The sequence below is a fragment of the Eurosta solidaginis genome, chromosome 2, assembly GCF_040869045.1.
Source record: "Eurosta solidaginis isolate ZX-2024a chromosome 2, ASM4086904v1, whole genome shotgun sequence".
NCBI classification, from domain to species: domain Eukaryota; kingdom Metazoa; phylum Arthropoda; class Insecta; order Diptera; family Tephritidae; genus Eurosta; species Eurosta solidaginis.
The window spans coordinates 73,145,732-73,161,351 of record NC_090320.1 but is presented as its reverse complement, the minus strand read 5'-3'; the positions used below and the strand labels follow the sequence as shown (position 1 = coordinate 73,161,351).

General features: G+C 39.0%; 1 protein-coding gene across 2 annotated transcripts in view; it reads right to left on the bottom strand.

Annotated features, from left to right (window-relative positions):
* The window catches only part of Chd1 (chromodomain-helicase-DNA-binding protein 1), a 78,990-nt gene that overhangs the window by 49,430 nt on the left and 13,940 nt on the right, over positions 1 to 15,620 (bottom strand). The gene's annotated exons all lie outside the window — the stretch shown is intronic.

Sequence of the window (15,620 nt, the reverse complement as noted above, 5' to 3'; positions counted from 1 at the left end):
GATTTTTATACCGGACAGGGATTATTGGTTGAAGGAGCTGCCGGACGTGAGCGATAAGCTGCAGATATATACTGAAGGCTCCAAACTGGATAATAAGGTGGTTAGCGGTGGCTTCTATCCTTCGCTTAGCAAACTTCCCTTAGTCTGGTATGGGTGCCTGGACGCTAGGATATACCGGGCAATGAGATGGCTGACGAACTTGCAAGAGGAGGCACATCCGTTCCGCTTTCATCGTCTTGGAAGGGACGCTACCTGTAAGCTCACTTTGAAAGGGATTTCCTTAGGTGTGAGATGGAGCAATCTTGAATCCTGCTACCTCACTAAGCTCGTGTGGCCTGAATGGGACGCGAGACGCACGAGACGTCTCCTTCTTCTTGGAAGGGGGACATATCTCTGGTGGTTGGACTTATAACCGGCCACATAGCAATCGGGAGGCATGCACAACGGCTGGGTGCTTCCTATTATGAGTACTGCAGGAGCTGCAAAGCCGAAGAGGAGATAGAAACAGTCAAGCATTTTCTGTGCGATTGTCCGGCGCTTTGGCACAAGAGGAAGAAATATCTGGGATCTCCTTTCTTTGACGATCTTTGTGATCTGGTTAACTTGGAACCAAAGAAATTCCTGACGTTTGCTAAATCGACCACGTCGATCTCTCCCCTGGTATCACAGCGGGACCTTTATGGGCCTAAGTGCACTGGTGCTCGCACCGGTGGCCACTCTATCCTAACAGCCGAGGCTAGTACCTTGATGATGTATGTTACCGTAACGTACCGGATATGTATCCGGCAAAGAACCATCAACATCGATTACACTCCCCAAGACCTTCGGGGAGTGTCCTTATCGCTACAACAACAGACTTCGATTTACCAAAATTTTAATTTTTCTTCGGCAAATGTTATGGTTGGGCGATTCCAAGAGTGCAATGTATGGTGGAAAGGGAGCCCGCCAATATCTAAGATGGCCACCTAACACCGAATACCATCCGATGTGTACAACAAAAACCGTTGAGCTTGGAAGTTCCAGCATTATGGTCTTGGAATGCTTTTCTTGACTAGGCGTGGGACTCATTACTTGAGTTAGGGAAATTATGTTGATATACTTAAGGACATCATGCTGCCATATGCCAGAGACGAAATTCCACTTGTTTGGACGTTCCAGCAGGACAACAACCCGAAAAAGTTATACGAGCAATGTAGCAGAAAGAATGGAATGTCTGCCACAGTCACCAGAAATAAACCCCATTGAAAATTTTTGGGTGGTTGATGTCAAGAAGGCAGTAGCCCAATGCAAGCCAACATCGAATAAGCAACTATGAAAACACAGTAATCGTCACTTGAGAATATACCTAACAAGGAAACCACTTCTGAACTGTACGCGTCTGTAAGATCTGTTTGTGATCTTTCAAGGATATGAGTCAGAAGAGATGGCAAACGTGCTGAAAAGGTCGTTTGATTGATATATGCAAGTGTTCATACATCCATATCTTTTGTAGTCCTTGCTTTTAGATTCTTGAGCTTCTTCAGACAATTCTCTTAATGGTAAGCACTTCAATTAAATCTTTTCCATGTGCCAGAATTGTATGTACTCTTAAGGCTTAAGTTTCTTTTCAGGACACTTTTTAAGCAGCAGCCTTGCAGTTTTAGATGTATATTCGCCAAATTTGGGTTCAATCACTTTTTCAAAGCAATTTAAAACATTCAAAATGATTCCTAATCTTCTCACAATACCTCTGCAACTCCAGTTATGCAAGCTGACACTTCATCGTTTTCAAAAAATCTTTTCCATCATTTGTATTTCCGTATCCATACTTTAGCAGTCAACTCTCAGACCAAGCTCTTTATAGAAAGCATCCTGAATTATTTTTTTCTAATGTTCCTTAGATGTTGCATTTTCGTCTTAAACATCTTCTTGTTGTGGTAGTGTATAAACCAGCTTCGAACAAATTCCATGCATCTTATCCTCGTATGCAAAGGCGATTTTCCATACTCATAATTTAGTTCCTCACTTATTGAATCATCAAGATTGTTAATGTCTTTTTGACCCTTCTGCAAATTGGACATTTGTAAATGACATATTTTTCATTAAGTTTAAACTCTTTCCATCCGCCATTGCCAGCAGAAAATTATGCTTTATGGTAAGGACATTCCCGGCTTCGATTTCTATTATAATTCGTTCTAATTTGGCTATTTGCAGCTGTAACACTATGGACACATTCAGTCTATGTGAGGTCTTTATTGACCAGCCGATTCAACCACTGTAGCTGTAATGAGTTGCGGAGACACCTACACAATTAACTGATGACGGCCATGGATTTTTCCAATATTCATCTTTTAGTTGCAGGGGAACAAGAGAACCCATAAATATATTAGCATATGTAGTTGTTTCATCGTCTATATTTATTCCTTGTTTATATGCGCTTTTCTTAATGATCCATCACATCCCCATTCGTTTACCAATGTTAGCCTTTTTGACAGAAATTTAAACTTTTTTTCAGAAAAGCTTTGCAAAAGTCGTACTGAAGTATGATCCATTAGGTTTTGTAGGTCGACCTTAGCTGATACTTCAGTTATTTTGGGATTTAGAGGAACTGCTTCTGGCTTGGCTTGAGTAATTTGTTTGTACCCAGGGAAAAGATCGACATTATATTCTTCGTTCAAACCAGATCTACAAACAGTGCCAAGGAGTCTTTAGGTGTGTATTTCTTAGTTGAGCATTTGGTGGTGGGAATGCTGTTTTAGATCCTCATAAATCGCACTGGTCTTGCTAACGCAACTACTTCAGTTATATGAGACTGGACATTTTCTTTGTCTTTTTTATATTTAATAGCCAATGCTTCTGAAAGATGAACAGTGGCCATAGTTCCTTTCCATCCTCCTTTTTCTTGTGTAGGTCGAACAATCCTCTGTGGGTTTTGCTGGTCTCCCTCTAGTTCGATTCGTTGACGTGCCACGCGTTTCTTTGTCCAAAATACTTATACCTGCTATCCAGCTTTCATGCTTACTTATAAACCTTGCAGCTGAACGACAGACTGCTTGCCATTTTCTTTGCATTTTAAAGTGAAGTAAGCCAATTTTTTCTTTCAGGCCTAATCTCCTAAAAACGACTGATGTTGAGCATTGTATTATACGTAGCTTTATATACTAAAATTATGGAAATGAATTTCAGATATATTAGGCAGCTAGTAACAAAAAAATGTGGGCTTAGTAACAGGTTCCACCAACCAAAAACGACCTGATGAACGTACAAAATTTGCCATCTTCTTATCAATACCTGCTCAAGCGCGCATTTACAGGTTTATTTCACGTAAAAAGTGAAATCTCAGCTAGACGTAGGTAGGCTTTATAAATTCAAATCTGCTGTGAATTACATTTACACACAAGGCCATTTTTAATACACCGAAAAAAAAAACAAACAAGAACTATGTACATATTCTTCTTGGTGTTGAAAATGTATCATCTTTGAACGGCTCTGCCTTCTAAACTATGATTTTTCGTTTAATAAGTTGTTTATTCGTTATCTCTAGAAAAGTCTCTATTAGATGCATGTACATGATGCATGAACGCTTTCATGAAATTTTTTTATTTTTTCCAGGCTATTTAGGCGCGGCGCCGTTGTTAAGCCAAGAGCATTAAGAAAGGTGACATCGTCCGAAACATCGAATATTAGCAGTTTCGAGACGTCACTAAGCTGCTAGTAATAAATGGTCCACAGCAACAGCAAAACAGATACGCACACATACATAGATAGCAACGAAGAATATTTCACACACATAACCAGCAGCTAATAGCGAAGAGAATCTTTCACACACAGAAATAAATAGGGCAAATGTAAGTGCATTAGTAAGAACAAATGTAAGTGGATTAGTAAGAACGAGAGAAAGTGCATCCCTGTAGGTATTTTTTAAAACCAGTTAAAACAAAATTTATATGTAGTTGCCGCAACCAGAGAAGTAAAAAATATGCGGCTGACTTGTAAAAAACGTAAGGATATTCTTTGTCAATGCTATTCGTACATGGAACTCCATTCCAGTACCTATTCGAAGTAGTCTTAATAAAAGCAACATTAAAAATATTATTTATTATACTTATTTCAGTTAACGTAAATATGTATATCTGAGTTTTCGCTATCTACAATTACTAGTCAATGTGAATGAGCTTTCCCACTCTGTTATTCTCAAAGTGTAATAATTTATTTATTTATATATTAACTATAGATGCTAGTTTTAAATACAATTTTCCTATTAAATTTTTTATTTATAAATTTGAGTTTGTTATTAAGTTTGACATAGTTCGACTTATTTTATTATTTTTGTTATTATAAGAGTTATTCATCTTGGTTGTACTATAAAAGATCCTAGAACTTATTGTACTAATATCTTGTCAATAAATAAATGAATTGAAAATGAAATGAAATATATTCATCTTATTTTTTCTTACTATTCCGCGATTTTTCGCGTTTAAAGTAGGTTAGGTTAGGTTGCAAGGGCTGAGCTGGACACTATGGTAACAGCTAACTACTTAGGCCACAATGGGCCCATTGTAATACCATATACGGTCTCAAAGAGGACCCCTACCCTGCCTCAAGCGGGTCAAACCACTTCGCGGAAATTATATATTTTGCTAGAGCCTTGACTTCATAGCTAGACACCTCAGCAAGGTCATGTAGAAAAGGTTTACCAAGGATGGCCAACCTACGCCTACTAAGCGCTGGACAATGACAGAGAAGTTGCTGGACACTCCCCTCCTCTTCTGTACATCTGCAGCTGCGAAGGTCGTTGCCCCCATTCTAGCACCATGCATGCCTATTAAACAATGCCCTGTTAGAACTCTTATCAGGGACGGTAGAACTGATTTGTTTAAAATCAGAAGCGCTCCTGTGCGCCCCTTGTCATATGAGGGCCAGGTTAGCCTGGATGTTTCACACGATGATATGGCTGACCATAGTCCATTTGCAATTCTTATAGTGCTTGTGTTCACACGAAGCCTGAAAGTGGCCATGGGTATACCTACCGAATCGTTTACCGGAAGGATATGGTCGGTGGTGCCTCTTCTGGTCAGCTCGTCTGCTCTGCAGTTGCCTTCAATATCCCTGTGCCCAGGTACCCATATAAGGCTGATACTGAAGTGCTGAGCCATCTCATTAAGAGGTCTGCGGCATTCAGTGACCGACTTTGCGTTGTCGACGAATGAGTCCAGGCCCTTTAATGCGGCCTGGCTGTCTGAGAAAATAAACACCCGTTTACCATCCTTAGGCATGGACCCGAGATGATTCACAGCCCTGTGTATTGCCAGCATTTCCGCTTGGTAAACACTTCAGTGATCTGTTAGGCGAAAAGAGACCTCTAGACCCAGATCCGGTGAAAAGGCCTGCTCCCACCTTCCCGTCAAGCTTAGAACCATCCGTGAATATGTTGATGGCACCCGGTACCGTATGTTGTCTGGTATTCCAGTCTTGTCGCGATTGTATATATACTATAGTTTTTAACGAAGACGTTCTTTGGCGTGCAGTAGTCATTGCGCACCGGTATTGGGACTGGGGCGTTCGTGCCCAGGATTGTTGCGTGTCCACTAGATCCATTTGACCAGAGACCTGTTTCCCTTATGCGTAGAGCGGCGATGGCCGCTATTTCCTTCGCCACCAGGTCAAGAGGTGGAAGGTATAGCAATGTGTTGCGTGCTTTAGACGGAGTGGAGCCGAGAGCCCCGGTGATGCAGGGCTCCGAACTCCGTTGCACCTTTTGAAGCATTTTAAGATAGGTAGTTTTAGCTAGTGCAGGCCCCAGACCAAGGCACCATAAAGAAGTTTTAAGTAACGTTCTACAGTAAAGTTTTGTTGGATCAGAAAAAAATTTGTCCAGAAACAACAAATTTTGTTAAAATAATTAAAAAAATATATATATATATATTGTATTGAAAAGTTATCACATATAACATGTAAAGTTATTACATATAAAAAGTAAAAACACAAACCTGTTAGGACGCTGAGTTAATTACTTATGGAAAGGCCGTCTTACCAGTTGCGTTTCTCCACCGTAATATTTCTCACAGGACATCTTAACATTTGTGCAATAGCCGTGTGGAGTGTTTATTCGTTGCTATCTCAATCAGTTTGTTTTTAACCAGGGCTCGAAAATCGAAGCGGTTCGGTTCAGTGGTTCGAACCACTCAGGCCAAACTTGAACCGTTTCGCGGCTACCTCTGAACCGCCGAACCGGTTCGGTTCAGGTGGTTCAAACGTTTAATACTAAGTTTTGATAGTATACAAAATTTGAAATTCATCACTTGGGATCTGTGTGCAACCAACCATCGATATCTACTTACTAAGCATACAAATAATACAGTTATTGAGATCAAATCCATGTATGTATTTATTTATAAAACGGTTTGTTGATTATTATAAAATGTAAGGAACGAAAATGTTAGAATATTTACAACGCACATAGGAAAGTGGTCGTATTTTTAAGAGAAGAAAAAATATTCAATTAGTTGCTTTCAATATACATATAAAACATACCTACTAAATTTTAGATGCGAGATTACTACACAAACTAAAAGATATTCATGAAAATGTAAATGTCTTCTTTGCTTTTCTTAGGCATTAAGCTTATAATTGTTGATATACGGTTATGTGAAAAATAATATGGTCTCCCTTTAAAGTGGTATTGTTCCCAAATTATGTTTATTTATTAGTTTTAATAATTCCAATTTAAAATATCATTCTAATTATAACACAAACTATATATATATATATACTGTGACGAATATTAGTAACACTCACATCACTAATCTGATACTAAGTAAATAAAGCCACAACAACAATAAAGCAAGCTGCCACACTTGTATGTACGTAAAAAAATTAATCATTATGTCTACACATATGTACCTACGTACACGCAGCGGAGAGAAACCCACAAACACAGGCATATATCTTATCTGAGTTGCTCACAAAAGTAGGCAATCATTTGTGTATCACTCACATATACACGCACATATGAGAAGCTATAACGTGCATCTGTAGTTATAGCTGGTAATTTTATAGCTGGTAACTAAGTTAAATTCTAGAAACGCCTAGAAGTATGCGAACGAGACATCACAGTGTATAAAAGGAGTTAAAGATGAGTAATCAAAATCACTTTAATTTAAGCAAGCTATTGGTTGTGAAGTATCAGTGTTATTGTGAAGTACTTTAATAAAGGCCATTTTGCATTATTGAATATTGGAGTTATTTATTCAAGAGTTTAGCGATACGAACGTTAGTAGAAGGTATGAAATAAGCGGAGTTTCCCAAAATTCGTTACAACACATTTCAAAGCTTACACAAAGCTCCCAACAATTAATAAAATTTTCATCAGTTTTCCATACTTATTAAAAACCTTCAAAAAATTTCTGAGTGTGCAGTTTTGTACAACTCTAAGATAAAATTGCATACATTTTGATAGTAATAGCGTCTACTGCTTGCGCCTGTGGTCAAAAGCTTGTGAAAGTTTCAAGAGGGTACTCGCATTTTTTTCCATACACCGTTGAACAAAATTTGTTTTTATATGGAAGATATGGGCAACACTCTCGGGGAAAATTTTTTTTTTTAATTAACGGTAATTCTCATCTACTTGAACACTACAATGAGCTTCAAGATTGCACATTTAGAAATTTTCTAAAAACTGTTAATAAAGAGTTTAGAAAATTGATAATTTAACTTTAAAATTTTTATAATTATACATATAAAAAAAAACATATGTGGTTTGTGCTATAATTCGGACTATGTTATAAATGAAAAAGCTCTTTCATATACAAAGTTGTTATGCACGGGGTTTGAACTCATTTTGTAAATTTGTTTATTTTTTCACAAGCTTTTGACCACAGGCGCAAACAGACGCTATTACTAACAAAATGTATGCAATTTTATCTTAGAGTTGTATTTTAAAGCAAAGTGGTGAATTAAATAAGTTAAGCGATTATTGTTGAAACTTTATTTTGAACCGAACCGAACCATTTTTTTGGATGGTTTTCTGTTCGGTTTTTGGAGTCAAGAAAAAAAAAAACGTTCGGTTCAAAGCCCCAAAATATCGGGTGGTTCGGTTCATGAACGCGTTCGGTTCGAACCGGTTTGCAGCCCTGTTTTTAACACGCTATAAGTGAAGTACGCGAGTAATTTGATCGAGAAGTACTACTACCAAAGTAGTGCTGTCAATAAATTGCTATACTGAATATATGACTTATTTGTTTGACAGTTCAGCGATACAGTGGTAGACATTCGTTTAAACGCACTCTTAACTTTAACTTTACTTCTTTCGCTCTATTTTGTCTATGCATTACTAACAACCAATTTTAATCCATATTCTTCGTTCATCTAACGGAAATTTTAGTTGCATAAAAAAAACCTGTTTTTATTGTTGTTTTTGTACTCACATCATATTTTCAATAATACTACTATGAGCAGGTGCATATTCAATTAAACGCATCAACTTTATTTTTAAATATTAGTTAATTTATTAAGTTTTTAAGGGTTAATTGCTTCTCCATTTTTATTAATGGCTTTATATTTTCGTTTTGCATCGACTAATCTGCATTTTTCAGCAGCATACTGCTTAAATCTTCCAAGCTTCTCGAATAGCCAGCTTCAAGTCTAATAGGGTCTTGTAGAGGTGTGCTTGGACTTTTTTTCCATAATTTCTGTGCGACAAAGATTTTCTTCCGAGCTCGAATCGGAGTGCATACAGGCACCCTTTATACGTGGAATGTTGTGCTCTGCAAACCATGGATGAATCCAACCCCACGGCATCGAAAAGGGCCAAAACACAGGGAGGCTGGACGCGGTCTTTCGCCGAAATTGCCAAGGGTCGGCAGATCATTGGCATTATAGACGAGAGCAGCGCATATGGCAGGATCCTGAAACAACAGTGGAAGTGGATCGAGGCCGCGCTCGCTACGGTGGCCATTAAGGTTAATAAAGACACCCCTGGTCCAATGCCAGCTTACACCGACGCAGGGTGGTTCCAGAGCAATGTCAAGCTAATTGACTGTGACGACGCCAGGTCGGTAAACCTTTATAGGGTCGCCGTCACGCTGATAAGGGAGGTATATCCGGGCGCGCGCCTCAAGGTAGTGGAGTCGCGTGATATCCCCTCACGCCAAGGGCTACAGCCTGGGTTCCAGTGATGCCAACGGACCCAGCTGACATCCTGGAGCTGCTCCAGGAGTACAACCCGGGTCTATCGACCAAGAACTGGAAGGTGGTCAACGTGGAGAAATCTGAACGGTCCACGATGCAGATAGTCCTGTTGCTCGACAGCGCTAGCGTCGAAGCGCTGAAAAAGCAGGACTTCAAAGTAAGCTACGGCTTCAAAAATATAAGCCTTAAGATTTATAAGGCTGATGTCGAAGCCTTGGTAAACCTTCAGTCTTGCAAGGAGGTGGTTGAACTCCCCCCAGTGAAGATGAGATGGAGGTAGACGAGGGCGAGGAAGGGCTACGCTTCGTCAGGATCGGCTCTCAGGAGGTTGTACTGTGAGGGTCAGCTTCTGGGGGATGGCGACTCGGATGCGACGCTCACGGAGGAGAGCGCAAACATTTTATGATCAGGGTCCTCCAAATTAACCTGCATCATTGTAAAGCAGCATCAGCTGCACTCCTACTGCACCTGTCATCAGGTGCGGTAGACATCGTATTAGTCCAGGAGCCGTGGATCACTGGCAATAGGATCTGTGGCCTGCGGACGCCAGCGTATAAGCTCTATAGCGCTCAGGAAAAGGGTAAGCCTCACACATGTATATTGGCTAAGTCTACTCCTAATGTTTTTCTTCTACCCAATTTTAGCGACGGGGATCTGAAAGCGGTTAGCATCGGAACGCAACAATCCTGGGCACGAACGCCCCAGTCGCAATACCGGTACGCACTGACTACTGCACGCCAAAGGACGTCTTCGTTAAAAACTATAGTATATATATACCATCGCAACAAGACTGGAATACCAGACAACATACGGTACCGGGTTGTTGTTGTAGCGATAAGGTTGCTCCCCGAAGGTTTTGGGGAGTGTTATCGATGTGGTGGTCCTTTGCCGGATACAGATCCGGTACGCTCCGGTAACACAGCACCATTAAGGAGCTTGGGGTCGCCAGAGCCTCGTCTGTTAGTGAAACAGGATTCGCCGCGGATAGGCGAGGTTGACAATTGGGTTTGGAGAAGCTATATATTGCGCTGGCAACCTGAAGGGTTGCGCTACACAGCCCCTTGAATCTGGTATTTTAGTCGCCTCTTACGACAGGCATACCTACCGCGGGTATATTCTGACCCCCTAACCCGCTGAGGACATACGGTACCGGGTGCCATCAACATATTCACGGATGGTTCTAAGCTTGACAGGAAGGTGGGAGCAGGCCTCTTTTCACCGAATCGAGGTCTAGGCGTCTCTTTTCGCTTAGCAAATCACTGAAGTGTTTACCAAGCGGAAATGCTGGCAATACTCAGGGCTGCGAATCATTTCAGGTCTATGCCTAAGGATGGTAAACGGGTGTTTATTTTCTCAGACAGCCAGGCCGCATTAAAGGCCCTGGACTCATTCGTCGACAACGCAAATTCGGTCACTGAATGCCGCAGATCTCTTAACGAGATGGCTCAGCACTTCAGTATCAGCCTTATATGGGTACCTGGGCACAGGGATATTGAAGGCAACTGCAGAGCAGACGAGCTGGCCAGAAGAGGCGGGAAATGATTCGGTAGGTATGCCAATGGCCACTTTCAGGCTTCGTGTGAACACAAGCACTATAAGAATTGCAAATGGACTATGGTCAGCCATATCATCGTGTGAGACATCCAGGCTAACCTGGCCCTCATATGACAAGGGGCGCACAAAAGCGCTTCTGATTTTAAACAAATCAGTTCTGTCGTCCCTGATAAGGGTTCTAACAGGGCATTGTTTAATAGGCACGCATGGTGCTAAAATGGTAAACCTTTTCTACATGACCTTGCTGAGGTCTCTAGCTATAAGGTCAAGGCTCCAGCAAAATATATAAATTCCACGAAGTGGTTTGACCCGTTTTAGGCAGGGTAGGGGTCCTCTTTGAGACCGTATAGGGTATTACAATGGGCCCTTTGGTGGCCTAAGTAGTAAGCTGGTACCATAGTGCCCAGCTCAGCCCTCGCACCCTAACCTAACCTAGAAACTCGAATGGCAGCATTAACCTGCTGATAAATGCTGCATTCATCCATTTTATCATCTAAAAATGAAACGAGAGCATCGTCCAATAATTCCGTATAAACTTAGGAACTTTTTTTAGGGGATACGAAGCAAATTTTTTGCTTTTCCTCTCGATGAAAATTTCCCCCACACCATATCCAGAACATTCCGAACGATGCAACCATTCTTTACACGCTACTAACCGACAAGAGTAGCAAAACCACGCTTCCCAAGGCCGTCGGTTCTATGTACCGGAGCGACTCGAGATTTTTCCCGACCAAGGACTGTCATTTCAGTGTAACCCCAATTAATTTGTTGCGTCCCTCCCACAAATTGTCGTCCTCCCAGCAGCTCCTTGCAGCGGGACTGCTCCATATTCTCTTGCTCCGGGAAGGTATAGAGCCACAACGTTAGATTTTCCTTTTATATATTCAATCGTAAATTTATATTCTGATAGTTCTAATCGAATTCTAGAAAGTTTAGACGAAGGGTCTTTCATGTTAAAAAGATAAACTAGTGGTCTATGATCTGATTTTACTGTGAAGTTTGTACCGTAAACATATGGACGAAAATGCTTTATAGCGAAATGTATTGCTAGAAGTTCTAATTCGATAATTGTTTTTTTCTGTTCTGCTTTATTAAAAGATTTTGACGCGAAACAAATTGGTAAATCGTTATCACCATGATTTTGGCTTAATATAGCACCACACCCACTCTTAGAAGCATCTACTGTAATTATGAATTCTTTTGTGAAGTCAGGGTATTGTAGTAGTTGAGGAGACATTAATGCTAGTTTTAGTTTTTCGAAAGCGTTTTCGCACGCTTCGTCCCAAACAAATTCAACTTTTTTCCTATTTAAACGATTTAAAGGCGCTGCCAGTGACGCAAAATTCGGTATAAAACGCCTGTAATAATTTGCAAATGCGACAAATCGCCTAACCGCATCTTTGTCTTTTGGCTTAGTATACCTTTTAATAGCGTCTATCTTTGAATCGTCTGGCAGCAAACCTTTTGACGTACATTTATGGTTTAGAAAACTTACTTCGGAACGAAGGAAATTGCACTTGTTTGGATTCAGCATTAAATTAAACTTTCTACAGGTTTCGAAAACTTTTTCTAGATTTTTAAGGTGGTTTGTCTCACTACAACCCATGACGATAACGTCGTCAATATACATAAAAGCCTGATTTGGAGAAATGCCTGAAAATGCTATTGACATCATACGAGAAAAAGAGTTTGGTGCAATATTTAGCCCGAAAGGTAAGACTTTCCAACGAAAAGCTCCTCGATCTGTACTGAAAGAAGTTACGTCTCTAGATTTAGGGTGAAGGGGTATTTGGTGAAAACCAGAAAAAAGGTCTAAAGTTGAAAAGTATTTGGCTCTGCCAAGATTGTCGAGTATGTCATCAACACGTGCTAGTGGAAATTTGTCAGCTATAAGCTTTTTATTGACTGCTCTGAAATCTACGCACATACGATACGACTTTTTGCCTATTGGATCTTTTTTCGGTACCAAAATTAAAGGACTGTTATAATTTGAAAAACTAGGTTCGATTAAATCATTCGGTAATAGGTTTTCGACTTGTTTATTTATTTCTTCGCGTTGTGTGTATGGCAAACGGTAATTTTTTATATAGACAGGAGTTTTGTCTGTTAATCTAAGTTTTTGTTCGTAGAAATTATTAAGCGTCATTAAGTCGGTTTTTAATGCAAAAATATCAGAGTATTTCAAACATAAATCAAGTAATTTCTTTTTAGTACAAGAAGGAATTTGTTTTGCTAAAATTGATTTATGCTCTTCTATGCGTTTTGAATCGATATGTGTATCATTTATGCGATAGACATTGAAGTTTTTAATGTCTTCAGTTTGAATATTGAAATCTTTTACGTACTTGACCTCGTCGGTGGTGTTGATAACTTTTATTATTGGGTTTTTTGTATCAACGGTACATTTTGCTGTGAAAACACCGTTACAAAGTTCCTGAGAATCAACAAAAACTGGACTTGTCGAATTTTTCAAACTAAAAACACGAAAAACTTCGCATCTTGGTGGAATTACAAGAGTATTTGTTGAGGTGCTATGCAGAATTGAAATATTTACCTTTTCTGTCCCTTGTCCGAATGTAATTGTGTCATTAGCATAATTGATTATGCATTTGTTCGTTTTTAGAAAGTCTTTCCCTATGATACCGTCCGAAGGAATATTAAAGTTGTCATTGACAAAGTCAGAGGAAAAAATGTATTTGATGCGATTATACTTGTATTAACTATTCCTAGTGTTGTTACCGTGTCTGTTGTTACGCCTGTTATATTTATTACGTTACTATCGTCTACTTCTACATCGTTCGCCAAACTGGAAATTTTTATTAGTGAAATGTCTGCCTGTGAATCTACTAGAAACTTAGACTTCGACGAAATCGGAAAAATTTGAATTTAGACAATATATTGACTGAGAAGTATTTAGTCGAATGGCTCCTGCTCCGTCAGTGTTCGCGCCTGAGGGGCTTCGGCATTTAAAGAACGAACATTGGCTGAATTTCTAGAATTTGAACCCTGATTATTTGAATTTCTGTTATTTCCAGACCGATTATTATTGTTATTGTTGGAATTGCTATTGCCCCTATTGTAATTGCGATTATTGCCTCTGTTATAATTGTTATTTCGGAAATTTGTATTATTGTGTTGCCTATTTGCATTACCGTTAAATCGAAAATTACTATTGTTGTTATATCTGAAATTACTGTTACCTCTGGAATTTCCACGGAAATTATTATATCTTATCGGACGTGACCGAAACGCTAACACCTGCCGCTCTTTAACTTCCTGTTCTCGCTCTATAATCATTTTCGCTACAACGTCCTTTGAATCTTTGAAGGTTGTTGACGCAAGGATTGATTTCACCATATCTGACCTACTATTTAATCTACAAACGCTAATGGTTTCTTCAACCGGCATCTCATGGGCTTTTGCCTGTGTCATACCTTCAATGATTATACATCGCTCTAAGGAGTCAGAAAGCTCTTCTACCTGCTTTGAAAATTCTGAAAAATTGTTATTGGTTACTCTTAAGGCTGCAATTTTTCCCGCGACAACTTTCGAGTTGTCTGGCCTAATTTTACTACATATCGCTTCTTTAATTTGGCTGACTGATTCTATATGCGTTGGTAGGGCTTCGGGAGCTTTGCCTTCGAGCTTGGATTTTAAAAATGCAATAAAAGTAGGAGTTAAATTTTCGTTAGAGAATACTTCCATTAATTCAACTTTATTTATAAATGAGCCAAGTGCTAACGGGTCTCCACTGTAGTTTTCTCGCATAATCGAGGCACAAGTACTAATAAACGATTTTTTCTCCTCGATTTTGGCCATGGTTGTAATGTTAATAATCGGAGTTAGAATAGAAAAACTAGAATTCGGAAGTACAGGTTTATCAGATAATCCTAAAAGGTCTGCACTCAGGGATAATTTATAATGTTCACTTGTTAAAGTATCAGGTGACGATGTACTTGAAGCTGAATCTGAATTATTGGAATCTAAATCTTGTTCTGCGTTTTTGAAATCTAAATTTTGCTCTGAATTTTTGGAACTTGAACTCGGATGGAAATCTTTAGAAACAACCTTCCCGCTTCTTAGGTCCATACGCGTTGAAACGAATAGACAAGATATTAAAATTTTTGTTGCTAGATATGTGGAATTTGTTTATGAAGCTTGAATAGAAAATTGAATTTAAAGGAAATTAAATTGGAGCGAGTTGAGTTGAGCTCAAAAGAAATGTATGAAAGTATTCTTAAAGGGAATTTATGAAAATATTTTAAAAGAAATTTGTGAAAGTATGTATTTTTGAAAGCTTTTAGATTTTAGTTATAATTATACAATTGGTTAGCGAATACTTATAGCAAAAAAACTTTAGTTAGTGAATTTTATTGAAATACTAAAGTTAGTGATTAGTTAGTGAAAAGAAAGATTAAAATATATTTACTTTACGCTTTTGTTGTCCGCAAATCCAAACCCAATGATTGGAATTAGCTGAAACTTTTCATGCAAAAAGGAAGTTGTAATTGGAATTCACATGCAATTTAAAAGATGTTGGATATTGTTTACGAATATATTTATTGAAATGTAGGAATTTTTAATTGTACAGAATGTGAAAAAATGTTTGTATTTGAAATGTAAGGCAAAAATTATAATTTTATTTGAATTTAAATGCAAAGATTATAGAATGGCAAATATTTTTGCACAGGCTTTAAATGGACGCACCGCTTTTATCAAAAATGTATGGTTTTATTTTTATAGATACGGGCGCACCGCATCTTTTCAGAATTGTAATATAAATGTCCTCGGACGCACCGGGATTTAAAAAAAATTATGTCATGTTTATACACGGACGCACCGCTTTAAAGGAAAATTGTAATCATATTTTTAGCTGCTTATATGCGGACGCACCGCTT